This window comes from Colobus angolensis, unplaced genomic scaffold (assembly GCF_000951035.1).
Source record: "Colobus angolensis palliatus isolate OR3802 unplaced genomic scaffold, Cang.pa_1.0 Scaffold456, whole genome shotgun sequence".
Lineage (NCBI taxonomy): Eukaryota > Metazoa > Chordata > Mammalia > Primates > Cercopithecidae > Colobus > Colobus angolensis.
Genome location: NW_012117999.1, coordinates 562,855 through 580,352, shown reverse-complemented (window position 1 = coordinate 580,352; position 17,498 = coordinate 562,855). Strand labels below are relative to the sequence as shown.

Here is a 17,498-nt window from a genome sequence, read left to right as displayed (position 1 = left end):
CACTAATAATTGCAAAGAGATTCTGCATGACTCTCTCTGGCTGGGAGGTACTCAGGAAGCATTCCATGTTACCTGTACTTGTGTGCCATTGTAATTAGTATTCATACAAGATGGCCAGAACTTGGTTTTGAATGCCTCTTGGTCCTAAACATTGATCATCATTTGGCATTTGGCAAAATGGTATAGGGGAATACACTAGTTTGAAAGTAAAAAGTTCTTCCTTAAGGCTGCAAGCTCTGCCTCCTGGGTTCATGCCATTCTCCAGCCTCAGCCTCCCGCGTAGCTGGGACTACAGGTGCCCGCCACCACACCTGGCTAATTTTTGCATGTTTTTTAGTAGAGACGGGGTTTCACGCTGTTAGCCAGGATAGTCTCCATCTCCTGACCTCGTGATCCGCCCACCTCGGCCTCCCAAAGTGCTGGGATTACAGGCGTGAGCCACCGCGCCCGGCCCCTAAGGTTAACTTTTAAGATGGTGTTTTAGTCATCGAAACCAGAGGAAACAACCAAGAACATGACAAGGCTTTTAAAACTGTTGAAATTTGATCAAGTGCCTGGTGTAAGCCTATTTTTCCCTCCCTAACAACAAAAGTACCAAGTGAAGTCAATGAAAAATTTATTTTACATGCTTGCCATTAAGACTAAAGAATAGTACTTAGCCTAATTCCTTGGACAATTTGCAAGACTTACCACATTGAGGAAAAAAACACATGGATCTAAAAGAATTAAAAATTATTATTATTGCATCACTGGAAGATAGCATTTTTTTTTTCTCCTTAGCACTTAAAAAGTTTCCCATTGTCCTTTAGAAAGTTTCTGATTGAATAGCAAAACAGATGAGGCAATGTAAATCAAAGGCTACTGAAGATAATGATATCCTTTTCCTTTAGAGGAATTATCTGAATAGTGTGAAGGAAAAGGGACTTTAAAAAAACATTTTCCTCATAAAGTACACTAAAATAGACATCAGAATAAAATATGGGCAAGCTTTAGAACTTTACCCATCCAAGCACTGGGATCCTGCCAAAGATACTGCACAAAAAATAAAGGAGATTTAAAAAATTACAACAAGTAGAAAAAAATACTTTGGACATTCTTCAAAGCAAATCACCACCTTAAGCACAACATAGATTTTTATTATTGAAGGCAGGGACAGGGAACAATAGTTGTTCAGCCTGAAGCTGACACTGCATTAAGCAGCAATTAGTAAAAAAAATATATATATATAGTGTAAAATTAACTACCTGGATTTTCAAGTCTCAGTAAATGTTCTATGGAAATGTAAACCTTGTTCACAATAGAAATAAGTTGCACCATAGTCATACAATCTTTTGAAACTTGGACATTCACTCTTTAGAGCAGATTCACCCTTTAAACAAGTTTCACGAAAGTAGAGTCATATTCCCGCAATCTACTCCGAACTGGTTACTAATGTGTATTTGCCAAAAAGCACTTCTAGGTATGCTACTATTAAAATAATTTTTAAGTAAAAATGTAGATATATTTTTCTAAGTTTCTATTGGAAAACGTTGTGACTAAATCCATTGATTCAATATTTCTAAACACCAATATGATATTCAGGGATGATCACCTCATGATTCACACAAATTAGCACTTTTATGTCATTAGGTAGAATTAAGTGCTTTATACACCATAATAACATTGGCTCAGCAAACATTTCTTGGACACTTTCTGTGAGCCAGGCTCCCCTTATACTTGAAAAACTTATAGGCTATAGATGAGATAGAAACTCTGGATGGAACAGAGATGAATAACTATTGCCTTAATTGCATGAAGTCAGAATGGAAAAATAGTAGAGTAGAGGCACAAAGATGGAAATCTGCAAAGTCTTAAAGGATATAAAAAAAGGGAGCTCAGAAAAGCACATATTGCCACATCATACCTGGGGATTTTGTGGAGACTGTACTTCTAGTTGGAATGATTGAAGGTACATATCTATGAAGCCACATATAGTTTGAACCTTGATGATCATGCTGATTGCCTTCTCTACTTGTCCCATTCAAATTCTTACCATTAACTGCTTAGTATTACCTGGGATAACCTCCAATAAAATCCTGGTAGGTTTCAATTTTTGGAAAATACATCTCTTCCTCATCCATTGAAACCTAAGATGTTCCATGAGGATTTTCTGTAACTATAAGTTTAAGCTGAACTTGCCTCATCAGCACCAGGAAATCAACTTGTGTGGGTTGAAAAATGTTAATATTAGCTATTATCTATAATATTCCTATTATATGCCAGGTATGTATCATGTCATTCCGTTTTCATAAAAATCCCTTGATATAGAGACTAATATTACCACTTTGCTAATGAAGAAGACAAGGCTTACGGGTTTCAAGTACCATGTCAAGGCCACATGGCTTGCAAGTGTCAGAGAACATTGTGTAAACAACTCCGGAGCTGGGACTTGAACTTAAGTTCTTAACAATTCCCTCATTCAGCCTCTTCACATTCCATGATATAGCTTGAAATCGCACATAATATACAACACAATAAAAGCTTTTCCTATCAAGAAAACAATATACAACATTTTTCTGTTTTTTTTCATTGTTCATAAATTGACCTAAATTTATAAGGTTTTACTATATTAAACAAAGTTCCCCAGGTTTGTTAAAGTAAGAATCCTCAGGCCTTTTAATATGCTAGTGTGCAAAAGAGGACCAGAATGAGAAGTTATTCTCCAAATATGCTGGACTAGATCTCATTCTTACAGTCTTTTGATACTAGGTTCATGGAACCAACACTCCTTTAGATCAAGTTCTTCACAGTATATGAGAACACCTACTAAAATGGCATTAGCTGCTTTGTGTTATATTAGTGAGATTTCAAAAAATGGTGGTTGATGGTTCAGTTGTCTTACTTTCCTTATTTATGATTGGGGAGAATGTAAGACATGAGCATGAACACATGTGACTAGATGCATTTCTAAATGAGTATGTGGATTCATAAGCTTGCATGGAAACAAAGAACTGAACAACCAAAAATTCTAGCACTGTGGTGCTAGCACTGTGGTGAAAGGTGGTGAATTTAATGCCAGGATTTGAAAATGAGATGGACCACAAGTCCCCAAATTGGCAAGAAGTATATGGAACCAATGATTAGTCAAATGCAACCAAAAAATTGGTCTCTTTGTCTTTATTTGTATATCTGTTAGATATTCCTCATTTTTCTATTTGATATAAAGTTCAAATTTCTGTTGATAGTTCAATATTATAGATTCTCATTGTACTAACAAGAGAAATTTTTCATTTATTTGGAATTCAAATGATTTTCAACATTCTGAACACAAGACAAACTAAAAATAAATTTTGTTTATTTTTTATGTTCCTATACTATATGTATGAATCTGTCAGGAGTTCAGTACATAGTAGAAGTATGAAGGAAGGTTTCTCTCTTTCTCTGTCCAGGAAAGTCGAAGTAATTTAGAATTGAATGTAAAGCAAAGTTCAAAACTGATTTTTGAATTGCTCTAAAAGGAGAGTTATTAACTGTGTTAAAAATAATATATATTAACATTTAAAAAGAGACAATAAAATTATAAAAAGCATATAAAATTATATATAGAAAGTGTATAATAGTAAGAGGCTATTTGGTGTTGGAGAATAGTTGGGAATAGTTTTGTCTTTTGCAGTAAGTGAATATAATGGTTGGACTAATAATTCTTATGCCATGAAAAAAAACCTAAACTGACTTTCACTTTGCTCTACAAGGCACTATGATGTGTACTATATTTTTATTTCATGACCGCTATTAGCATTTGTAAAAACTGGCCTTTATAGTCATAAACTTTAGCTATTTGGAAAATCAGTTTATATCATGCAGATTATTTTCCAACTCTACTAGACAAGGTATTACTATAGCATTACTATAAGTCTAATAAGATCTTTAAAATCATTTTATAATTTTATTGTTCTAATTTTTAATAAAATTGATGGAATTTTATGTAAATTCTAGAATAGGCAATAAAAAGACAATTGTTTTGATTTATTTTAAAATACTATATTAAAATAGAGAAATGTGATTGTTTTGAATACTCAATTATTTTGAGCATTTTCCTTCTACATGTTTCAGTAATTTAGTTTTTTGTTTTTGTTTTTTCTTTTCTATTTCATAGGCTCCAGAAGTTCAGGAGAACAAATATAGCAATAATAAAACTTAAAACCTACACATGTGATTTTGAGATGACAACAGTTATTTGTAGATTTTAGACTATGTTCCACACTGCTAGACTGAGTAGAACATGTTTGCCCTGAAATCTTTTCCAAGCCTACAATATGGTCTCTAGTTTCAAGTGGTGACAAAGACAGACTGGTAATCAAAGAGCAGGAAATTCATTTTGGAAAAATCCTCAAAGATTCCTTTGAAGCCTGATATAACATTATCTCTTTAAGTAGACTAAGTGCATATCCCCAAAGATTTGTTTTTAGTTTACTCTATTTATTCTTTTACTTCTCAAATTTGATTTGAATTGTATTTACACAAATGCATTTTTTTTTCTATATACATTTAGATATTCAAACTACAGACTTACTGTGTATATGCTGCTGAGATTTGTATGGAAGTAGCATGGCTCGAGCTATTGCAAAAGACTTCAAAGTTTTGAGTGAATCTGCATAGAGACATAAATTATCCAGGATATTCAAAGCCATAAATTAGCTGCAGGACATATATAGCTCTCTCGTGGTTCACAGAATCACAACAATTCTCTTTATTTCACATTTGTCTATTATCACGTTTTCTCCAAGAATCTTCATGGGCTTTCCTTCTCTGCCCGCACTGTTTTTATTTCCATATTCAGAACATGCTCTGTGATAGAAGTTGCATTTACAAAGTTAAAAGTACTGGACTACCTAAATGAATGTTAAACTTGGTTCTTTTCTCCCTCTCTGCCTACAACACACACAGGGATTAGTAGACACAAACTACAGGCACTGCTGAATTACATATAAAATTAAACATTTTAAGAAAAAAATTGTTGGATTAAATATGATGTACCACTAAAAATATTTTCTTTGGCTGCCTGAAATATATATATATATGTGTGTGTGTGTATATACATAATATATGCAACAATATGTATAACATACATATATTTTTACACATATGTGTGTGCATATATAGTTATTGTTTTAGACATATATAAAATAATTATATGCATATTATGTTATATTATATATATATAAAAGCAAAGTCTATAAATATTGTTTGGACCAGAGGACAGCATATTCTGACCAACATGAAAAGAAAACAGCTAATTTAAACAATACCCCTTTTACCTGAAGTCATTGTTGAAAGTTTCAAAAGAGAAACAGTTTAGAAGAAAATGTCAGTTTTTGAATTTTTTAAAAGCTCATACAAAACATGAATTCCTTTTCCTAAATTAATCTCAGGATCCTGGATAAATGTCATACTGTCCCCATAGAGTGATAAAGGGTGAGAATCTGGCCCTGAATAACCACTAAGTGAATTTCATAAATACTGGAAATAACTGTCCTTCACTGTTTTAAACAGCTATCCTCCTGTTTTGGTTCTTCCTCAAGGCCCCCTCTATTTTACAGTAAAACATACTGTTGCCAAAACACCTCATCTTAATCATTGTAATAAAATTAACTCCCTCTTTTCAGGGCAAAGAAAGTAATTAAGTTTAACTAAATATGTACTCAATCTTTGTATGTAAGCTTCATAAAATTCATTTTTAAATATCTTATGCAAATATAAAAACATAAGGCAGTCATTTCATGGCTAAAAGCTATTTTTGCCTCTTCATCTTTTCCAACATATTTTCATGCACATACAACCTGTAATAATACAGACAGATGCACAGTTGATGCAAATGAAAATAACATTTTTTAATCAACATTGTAACTGCTGAATTGATATACTTAAATGCTTTAATGATAGGAATAAACAGTTTGATTGTACTGTTTTAATTAAGTTTGTTTGAAAATATATTTCAGAAATAAAAAAATATGAACAATAAAAGTGAGTACACATTTGTTTGGTGCAGGACAGACTTTCCTATGATGTAATCACACATTTTACAAAAGTGTGATATTTCGTGCGTGAAAAGAAGACTTTTGTCCTGTCTGTGACATTTATAAGGATCACTTTACAATGCAGATTTAACTGAAAGGAAAAGTCATAGGAAGTTGAACACATTAAGTTCAAATAGCATTATCCAAAAAGTCCCAAAGAGAATTTATAACAATTATAAAAATCAAAGAAGGGTTTAAAGGATCTAGCCCCAATATAAGAAATTATTGCTCTGAGAAGATGTTTGGCAATAAAACATAGAACAAAAACTCTGAAAACCAAAACCCTTAAAATGGAATGAAAATATACTTATTAAAATTGTCCTTATGAGATTGTGTGAGATATGAACAAAAGAACTCCATTATTTAATACCAGATACATCACAAGAATCTTAGGCTAGGAACTCAGATCTTATTTTAAATACATTTCTTTAAAAAATGTGAAAATCCTCTAAAAGTTGTAAGCCTCGATATTTATCTAGATGTTTCAACTCAAAGATCTCTCTTCAATAAAGAACTTACCCCCGAAATGGAATTATTTAGAAGCCTAAACCCAGTTTTTTCTCACATGAAATTATTCTATTGGAATAAAACACCCATGTTTCAAGTAGAGAAATAAGAAGAAGAAAATTAAAACATAAACTAGTTAAGGGAATCCTGAAAACCAGGAACACCCTGCCAATTGCCATGATGAATTAAAATAGCCAATGCTCATCAGTGTCTTTAACAGAAAAAGAATCAGGCGCATCATGAAATGTCACCATACCTGCGTGCACTATAAACGACTACGGCACATACGCTGTAAAATCTTCACTCTCAGAAATAAAGCACACTTCATTTAACTGCTGCAAAACACTGCTGCAGAGAAGCCCAGTACATTTTTTTCAGGCAACTGATCCAGCTTTCCACCAGCCCTGTGACCTTTGAACTCCCTTCTGCCCCCTCCTCTCGCTTCTGCAGTCAAAGCCTCCGAGCTGGTCTCATTTGCATAAGGCTCAGGCAGTCCTCCAGCAGCTGAAACGGAATGCTGGGTAAGGAATTGTGGAACTGCGGCTCTGCCAGGCTACCTGAATCACGGGAGAGCAGGAATACGCGATGGGGAGTGGGCACGGGTTTTACTGGGCTGTCAGCATCACATTCCCCCGTGTCTATTAATGGATAAACGATTTTAACGCTTTGTTTTAGAGTCCTATTCTCACTGCTTACTCCCTCCCCACCAAAAGAAGCTGTCAGCAGCGACTATGGTAACCAAGGAAACCCAAATAGTCAAATGCTTCATTTAAATACGTGTGGAAGGCCAATTTTAAATTTTCATTAACTTCCCTTGTTTTTGAAACACAGCTTTTTAAAAAATTCAAATACATATTGCACGTATAATCAGGCACATGGGCTATTTCTTTTTGCTGCTGTGGTTTAAACAGCATCTTACAGGCATAAATTTTTATTAGTCGCTACACAAATACATGAGGTCACTATAGTAATTCTGAAAATGTTAAATGTGCCCAAGTGCCTTAGAGACTATCATCCTAAGTGGTGTCCAAAAATTAATTGTAAAGAATTTAGGTCCCAGGATGCCTTTAAAACAATACAGCAGTAAAAATGTAGAGCAAAGTTAAACTATGTATTTAAATCTAAAGATTCATATAGCAGCAATGCTCGTCTGGCTTTGGCAAAGATATTCAGATTCAGTGTTGTGCTATTATTTTCTAGTTATTTCTTCCCTTATTTTGCTACACACAACGATCTCTATTTGAAACAGAAACTTCTCTATGGCTCATAAATGCAAGAAGTGGTTATTTTCTACATAGAAAAGGTCATGTGTGTACATATTTTATAAATATACATAAAGACGCATAATCTTTCTAAATGATAAACCAACAAAAATATGCATCATCAAATAATCTCTTCTTAAAAATTAAGCAAATTTGTTTTTCTCTAAGTATCAATGAATAATATTTATAAAATAAAGGGTTTTATGCAATAATCTTTTCCATTTCTCAAAAGAAATATAACATGAAAAATTAAAAGCACACAAATAAATATAGATATGTATATAGATATGTATTACTAAAGTATAAAATACATTGTTCTAATAGTGTTATTAACATTTCAAAATTTCCTTGTTTTTAAATTTTGTAATTCAAATAATTGAATATTCCAAACCTTCCTTTTGCAGTATACTAAAACACATCAACAAATTTTGAATGATATATTATCTAATTTCTAAGACATGTAAACTATTGCAATACAGATTGTTTTAACACTGGAAAAATAATTTTGAAGCTTTTTACATGAGCTATTTGTTAGTAGTATTCTCTTTTATATTATTTCTGCATACATAAGAAATTAAAAATTATTGGATGAATTTGTTTCTTACCCATAAATTTTTAAAATAGAATAAATAACTTTTCAGTTTAATATAATGATATCAACATTTCTCTGTCACATCTGACTACATCGACAATTTAATTGCATTGGGTCAATTCAAGTGCATCCTTACTATTATACACTACAAATATCTTGCAAAGTTTTTGTTTAAGGGAAAACACACACCAGCCCATTCTAATTTAAATCCAGTCAAACACAAGGAAGTATTGGAGTAATTTATAAAATCACCAACCTGTTCAAATAGCTGTAGTCTTAGTCCTTGCACTCTTTATTCATTAGGATCCAAAATAAATGATCATTTTATAATACGTGTCAGCATCACCGAAGACACAGTTCTTCCTGGTTCAGAGGAATCTTCTTAAATTTCCCAGCCCTGTGTTTTATTGCTTGTACCATATGCTTTATTGTTCAGCAACAAGAGCTTCACTCTGCACAAAGACTCATTACCTACTGCTTGCTGCACGGCATCAGCCTCACTGAGGCTGCCTATATGTGATCACATGGAGTTTTGTCTGAGAGAGCCAGGCGTGCCACTGACTTCACTGTGTCTATGGATATTTTTATCATCTGAGGTCTACTAGGAGGAAGGAATAACAGATAAGGAAGCTGCTCTAAGTCACTAATGCAGCACAACTTATGGAAATCCCTTCACAAGATTTTTTTATTATTATTATTATAGAAAATGTTTGAGCAAGCTCCCAAAGAAGTTAACTAGATTTTAGTTTAATAAGAGGCTGAATAATAATTTAAGGAAGGAGAACTTGCAAAAAGCCATTTCTTATCTCATATTTTCTGAAAGTACTTTTGTACGAATGTTATTAAAGAGCCTTGCGCTACTGAATGATTTGGCAATATGTTTTAACCTTTAGATTGCTGGCATTTCTTTTTCTTGGTGTTTTGCTTTTGGAAAAAGATAATTTCTGTTTCCTTCAAAATATCCTCAATTAAAATCTCAATCACTAAAAGATACTATATATGAATAAAAATAGATATCCTAATTACTTTTGATAAAGTAGATGAGAAGGTGAATCTTTTTTATTGATGTATATAAATGAAGTAGATGATTAATTTATCTTTTCAAAGATGACACATTCCTTGAACAGCAGACTTAAAGGAACAATGCAGATTTCAATTTAAGTTCTAAAGGATATATGGTTTTTATTAATTTTTTAAATTGCAGTACCTTATTTTAGACCACTTACCTCAATAAAACATATGATTTACCTTATCTGATTTCAGTGTTAACAAGTAGTTTCAGGGAAAACTATTCAACATTTACAGGAATTTTCCACTGCACAAATGTTACATTAATATATATACACAAATATGTGTGTGTATGTGTGTGTAGTCAGATTGTCTTTCTAAAAATATTTTTGAATATATAAAATTATTTCTCCAAAAGTGAAAATGGATTGTGGATTTCCAAATAAAGAACTATTTAGTTATTGGAATTTATTTTAAAAAATCGATTTCTTATCTCTTTAATAACTAAATTAAAATGATGTTTGAAAGCTTGTTACTTTTAAGTCTCAGTGAAAATCTTATGACAAATACATGCAAAGTGCAACAAACAGCACACACGGAAGGAAAAGTCAGAAGCACCAAAAATACAGATGAGAAAATAAATTTTCTGAATAGTTAGACATATAGTAATTTAATGGTACTTATAAATAATTCAGTAATCAAAAAGTGAATATACATACACATGTATATATATTTGCTTAAGCCTTCCATTAATAAGAAATTCTTTTGGGGCAAAAAATATTGTAATTCAAAATTTTTTGTGTGTCAATGGAAAGTTTTAAAAACAATTTAAAACCAGAATAGGCAAGTATGGTTAAATAGCTTAGCTTTTAAATACAATGAGTTAATCTTTCTTTATAATATTATTTGCAGGGTTAGCATTGATTTAGAATGTTTATGACTTAAATAAATACCTTTTGATGGGTTTTTCTTAACATTGAAAGAAATATTCAGATATGTTTTAGATACCACCATTTTAATGCATTTGTCCCCAAATGTTCATGTTCATTTTTAGCACAGCATTAGAGCTATGCTAAAGCTGCAAAACCTTGGGGCATTACAAGAAAAGGGAAAACAAAGTGTTTCTGGCTTATAGTATACTTCTGGGTTCTTAAGATATGTACATCCTAGTTAATGTATTTGATCATGTCACCCATGCTAATGTACAAGGAAGTAAACAAAAGGCAGCCATTTTTTTCTTACTGCATCACTTCAAAAACAGTGAAATAAAATGGTTGCCCAATGGAAGGAAAGAAACAGCAGAAAACTAAGTTACTTGTAAGTTTTTAGAAAGTGGGAGTGGGAGAACAAGAGTTGGGAAATTGGAAAAAAATCCACATATATGTGAAATTTGTGTGTATATATGCAAAGGAATAATGTAACAGTAAGAAGGAACTATAAATAAATACAAGGAATATGAAAGTAGCTAGCAATTAAAACAAATTACCGGTAAAATTGGGAGTCTCCAATGGGAAGTCTACAGTGTATGGTATTAAATATAAGAGCCTGACAATTTATTCATGTTGAAAAAGATATTTAGAGGTAGATATCAGAACTAGAAAGAGACAGAATGAATCACGGGATGGTAATAATCTCTCCAGGTCAGCTATTGTCATAGATGACCTTGCTAAATTATTTCAGCATCTTATGCCTTAGTTTTCAAGTCTGCACACCGGGAACAGAAAAGTCTTTGGAAAGTATGTCATGGAAACCTATAGCATTAATTTGTACTTCAGTTCCTTAAATTGGCTTTAACCAAGTATTGTCAACTAATATTAATAAAATGGAAAGATATGATATAAAATCTAATGATTGCTTTAAAAATTTTTTAAATAAATTATTCTAACAACACAAACAAGTATAATAAGTAGATAGGACTTTTGGAAGTAAGAGGTGATTTTTTTTCTAATACATGCAGAAAAAATATAATTAAATTTAGGAAGTACTATAATTTGAAATCTCATAAAATTGCCTCAGGATAAAAACAAATTACAAAATATGCCCATTCTTCTAATCAAAACTCTGGAATCTGTGAGATGGCAAGAGGATAGTCCCAGGGATTCTCAAATTACACAATGAACAATGGTGGCTCTGCTTATAAAACAATTTTATGGGCCAAGAATTTTTTAAATATGAAATTAACAAAGAAACACAAGATCATAGCTTTAAGAAGCAAATTCCATCCAAGATTAAAAGGATGTTTTAATTTACTTTGACATATTAAAAGCTGTGAATTGGAAAAAAATTATGTCAACTCTTACAATTGACTCTTTATTAGCTTGTTTTTTCTCTAAAGACAAATAGGCCTCATAGAATTCTTTTATTTACTCCCCTTTCGTACAAAATAAACAAACCTTATCAGAAGTAATGCAAAATATTTGCTATCCAGTTCTTGCAGTAATTTAGACATGAACTTATGCTAACTGGACGATCTCTTGAACATTCTACTGCATGAAGAAAGATTTACTAACACCATCACCTGTGTTTCCTGGAACCATATTAACTGGTATACATACCGGTTGCTACTATTGGATTCACCCTTGATGAGGCTGGATTTTCTTGCTGTATTTTCTTCTCCTTCACAACACATTCAGAGAAGTCAACAAATTGGCTATGTCAACCTCAAAATCCAGGACTAATTCAATTCAGTCGAACAAACATTTATTGAGAAGATACTATGTACCAAGCTCTGAGACAGTTGCTAGGGATATAAAAATGAAATATACACTGTTCTCAAGAATATCATAGTCTCTTTAGCTTAAAATTTAAAATGGTGCTGAGCATGTTATATGAAAGTGTTAAATGGTACTTTTTCAAAAGTTTGCATATTTTATTGAGTGAATATGTATTTTATGTGTACACTTATTTTCAATATATCTGCTAAAATCAGAAAAATCCTTTTTGTAATTAAAAATAATTTATCAAATGTCAAATTGTAAGGTATCCTGTTAGTTTTGGGTATTCTAATTTAGAAGAGACAAAACTTCTCTTCATAACAAAATATTTTAAATAGAATAAAAATAATGGCAACAAATTCTTTGCAATTCTAAGTAAAGTCTAATTCCCTCCACCTTTATTCTTAGTTGGTCTGAGTGATTTGCTTAGCCAGTAGAGGCTGCAGCAGTGATGCTCTGGAAAGTCCAAGTCTAGGTCCTAAGAAACTCTGTGGCTTCCACTTGAGCCTCTTGAAACACTCGGTCCAAGAACTCTGAGCTGCCATGTAAGAGGATTCACTGCCCTCAGGCTGTCATGATGGAGAAGCCACATATAGGCACTATGGGAGAAAAGGGAGTTCCTAGTAGTAAGTGGTACTTTGGGAAAAGCCCAGAAATAAAAGCAAGAGCTTTACTAACTGTAATAAGAGGGACTTTGAAGAGACTTGGGTGACAGGAGATTTAGGCATGTATTGGGATTTTGAAGGAGGATGTCTGGTGCTCTCTCTTAGATCCCTCTGAAGCTGAGGTTGAGAAGATGTTTGCAACATGCAGGACATTGTAAAGTCACCAGGGGATAAGATAAGAGGTATGGGCAAAGCAATGAGTAAAGAAGATAATTTTGGCAGTTGAGGAGGGGCTAGCCTGGTGGAGCACTGTGGCAGCAGCTGGGATCTGATGAAGAATCAGGGAGAAACAATGGGGGCATGAAATAAAGGCGGTGACAGAGGAAGGAGAAGAAAGGAATCCATCAGTGAGAATGATGAAATATTTAAAATTGTTTAGATAAACTGGTCTCTGATCTTATTGATAGCCTTAAAAGTCAATGATTCAATGTTTAAGCTGCCAATTAGATCCAAAAGAGCATTAATTAAAATAGTTTCATTACACAGATTCAGTAATTTCACAGGTATTTTTATTTGTATTTGCCTCAGTTAGTTAACTTTCCAGCACTGTGACAAATTATTAGTATCAAACATTGTTAATGTTATATTTGGGAGGCTGAGAATAACTGTAAAACAATAGGATCTCACTTAAATAAAGTACACAGTGGATAGTGTTTATATTTTTTTCTTGTGTCTGATTTCTAATTTAGGAAAAAATAATGTGGAAAAGACACATATGTTTTAGTTATGCAAAGATAAAAAACAGATAATTTTGGATAATGCAAACTAAGACTTAAAACACACACACGCCACCATTACCTATTGAAGTAAACAAGCCTACTGGAGTTTTATCCTTTCAATTTTTCATTCTATTTGGATATTAGACTACCAAAGCAGCAGATGTTAGCTTAAGTGGCCAGTGAATGGCCATTCAGAATGTTGCAGGTTAAGTGGTAAGGATAGGTCTATAATTGCTGCTACTGCATCTACAATATGCACATAAATCATTTGAACATGGCTGTAAAGAAGTCTTTATACAAAGTGACACAGAGAAGAAAGTATCCAGATTTTTTCCCCACCCTTAAGTCTCTATCATTACAAAAGCATTAGAAAACAGTATTTATCGAGAGAAAAGAATAAATGAAGCGAACCTTCTCTGAGAGAACACGAAAGATATGTTTATTTCTTAGTGACCATAAATGTTGACTGTAATGATTTCTTCTTATGCTGAATTAGATGTCTAAAGTGTGACAAAATAAAACATGGAGTAAAATAGCATATGCTAAAGTCAAATATGAACGGAGCAGGTTTAAAAAAAAAACAGGACTGATGGAAAAACCATCAGTCCTATTATTGGTTGCACCATAAGCAAAAGGGTTATGACACTGCTTTTGGGGTCAAGACATAAGAAAAATAGTTTCCTATATTTTATTTCACCAATACAAATCCACAAATACTTGGCTAATAGAATGAGCATACTTTATTTGTATCACAGAGACATACAGAAACAATTTTGGCATATTATTCATCTGGGTTCATTTATTGATTTATGCATTAATTCATACATTTATCCATTTTACAGTCACTGAGTTCTATAGTCTTGGAACCAAGTTCATTGTTCTGATATGTTAGGGAGATGGCAGTCTGCAAGCTAAGTACCTCTTCATCTAGAGGCAGGAGCAGATAAAAAGAGATGTTACAGCATAATGAAACGAGTTCTATAATTGAAGAATATATAAGAATATACAGCCTGGGCAACGCAGTGAGCCCCTGCCTTGAAAAAAAAAAAATTTAAAAATTAGTTGGATGTGGTGGTGTGCACAATACTATCTAAAAACAGCTAATAGTTATCAAGAATTTACAAAATCCAAAGGGCTCTGCATGTATTAATTAACTCATATAACTGTCACAACAAGCCTATGAGGTAGCTACTTTTACTATCTCTAATTTACAGATGAAACCATTGAGGCATCACGTGATAGAGACTGTAATCCAACCCAGGTAGTGTGGTTTTAACCCAGTATGGCTCTACTGTGACATGGCTCTACTGTGACATCTTATCTAAGGTAGTCATGGTGGGCTTTGCAGCAGAGGTGACATGGGAAATAAATCTTCAGGAATGAGTAGGAGTTCTTTTATGGAATATAAGGGTATTCTAGGCAGAAGGGCTAGAATGTACACAGATATTGAGGCATGACTAATGTATGTGTGAAGGAAACTAAAAATCACTCTGAAAATGCTAAGATTTTTTTTTATCTTGATAGGACTGTGCATTTGTAATGCCGGGATGTTTGAAATGCATCTTAGAGTCTGTCTGTAGTCATACAAGGTATTTGACTGGTTTGATTATGACTGAGCTTTATTAAATAACTAAGGAGAGTCTTAAAAGAATGAATTTGACAGAGGGTTTGGAAGAAAGGAGATTCATAGATTCTGTCTATGAACCCAGATACACAATTCTGTCTGTCACAGTTAACTTTTAAAAGCACGGAATTTCCCTCAGTGGCCTGATTAAAGGTTAAGAAAGAACAAAGAGTGGTTACTTTGTTTACAATAAAACTTCAAATCTTGAATACCATCAATTGTAATACTCATGTAAGAAAACTATATAAAAATATTCTGTGCAGATTAAAATCATGCTCCTGATCAGGAAATCCACCTCCATGCTTTCTATTAATCATACAACATGAATAAATACAAGAAATAAATTAGATTTCTCCTTTAGGCAAATGTTTTAATGAGCTTAATTCCATGGCTTGCTATTAAATGCTAGTGACTGGCTTCTTTGATATGAGGCATGCATTTTCTTTCTTGTTCATATAGTCAGCTTCCTATTTAGTATTCATTATTCATGTCTATTTTTATCAAAGAGCACTATTACATGAAACCATGATCCAAACATATTTGGCTCTGTTTTTTATTTTTGGAAGGAAGGAAATTATACAGCCTTCTTACACTGGGGTATGACTGTTATATACACATGTTGTTATAGTACACGTGTGTTCGTTCATATTAGAAGGTAGTGGTATTTAATTCTCATGGTCTTGCTAAAGGACAGATATTCTTTTCATACCTTTATTAGTTTAGAACATCAACATTTCATTTAAGAAAAGCACTTAGCCTTGTAAACAAACTAGTAAAAACAAGTTATTTTGATAACAGTCTTAATAAACTCTACTTATATATTCTAAGAATTTCTTATGTGACTAGCTGACTGTGTGGTATTAAGAACAGAGAGGAGTGTAAACACATTTTATTGGAATATTATGCCCCCTGATAACTTTAGGTGACAACCATGGATACTACAGCAACTGCTACTTTTTGTAGGCCATAGCATGATTTGGATCTTTGCCTTTTTAATTACTGATGATTATCTGTGGAACATTCAACTATGGTAGCTGAGACAAAATTGGGCGTTATACTGCTACTGTTTCCCAGTCACTCACAGTGAGGTGCTTGAAAGTTGTCTCTATATATTTGTTACATCATATTTAGACAATATTTATTTGCCCTAGGAAGCCTATGGCTACATCACTCCAATTTACTATATTCTATAGCCACTGTGGAACCAGGTAGCAACAAGAAGAATGCAACTTTTACATACAAAAAAATTTTAAGAAACCACATTTATAATAATTAAAGCTTTAAATCACCCAAATATATTTAATAAATATTTATATATATAGTAGGATATAAACACGCTTACTAATATAGTAGGATATCAGATAGTGATTAAAATCAGTCATTATGATTTTGTAGAAACAATAAGAATGTTTACAAAATAATAATCAGTGAACAAATTGGCCAGAAATACAAACAAATATGATGACAGCTAATAGCTATAGAAGAAGACTAGGGAGAAACATAAAAAAATTAAGAGATTGTGAGCTAGTATAAAACAATACGCACACTGTGATCTCAGTGTTTTAAATATGCATGAACATAAAATAATAGAAAAAATATAATCAAAATTATAAAATCTCTTAGAATTACATAATAGGTCCATTTAATTTTCTGCTTTGGTTTTTTCTATATTCTCCATCTTTCTGTTATTAATACAATGCCAAATTTAATATTAGAATTGTTATTGTAATGGAATTAGTTATAATAAACATTATTTTAATAAGAAGAAAAGCATTTTTTTAAAGGAATACCGTTTAAATAATTGCAACTGCTGTTATGTTTAAGCTTTTTAGATATCAAGGAAATTGATCTTTGCTACCACTCTCCACCCTTAGGCTGAATTTGAAACTTGATGCCATACTAGGATCCCTAAAGACTTGATTGCTTTGATTGATGAACAGATTTCTTTGAAAATTTTCTTTAAGAAATCACACACTGTGCTGCTCTTCTAAATTTGCTTCCCAGGTACTGCAAGGGGGTTCACATAACTGTTTCCATTCCTTCCCTAGGTGGCGATAGATCAAAAGGGGTGATTAGAGGTGGCACATTTAGGTGTCAGGGAGTGACACTACAGAGCCAGCTGCCAAACCCTACATGATGATGAATTAGTTTACTTGTCTGGGGAAGTGGGGGAGATTTTATTTTCACGAAAAATTACAAGGGCACTACAGGGATGTGGTACTTGTTTAAGTTGGAGGAAGATCTTCAGAAGCTGCAAAAATTTGTAGCTGGGCATTATGCAGTTTCATGTGAAATTTAACAGCAGCAACATCAGAGAAGGCTTGTGGCACATGCGTCTAATTGGAAAAATA

General features: G+C 32.8%; 1 protein-coding gene across 2 annotated transcripts in view; it reads right to left on the bottom strand.

Moving 5' to 3' along the window:
- The window catches only part of CSRNP3 (cysteine-serine-rich nuclear protein 3), a 214,296-nt gene that overhangs the window by 99,344 nt on the left and 97,454 nt on the right, over positions 1-17,498 (bottom strand). Inside the window, exon 1 of one of the 2 annotated variants that reach the window (XM_011958024.1) lies at positions 8,674-8,955. The exons of the other annotated variant lie outside the window; for it this stretch is intronic. The gene's annotated coding sequence lies outside the window, so the exon portion shown is untranslated. Of the gene's footprint in view, positions 1-8,673; positions 8,956-17,498 lie in introns of those variants that run through there. 2 annotated transcript variants of the gene reach the window in all.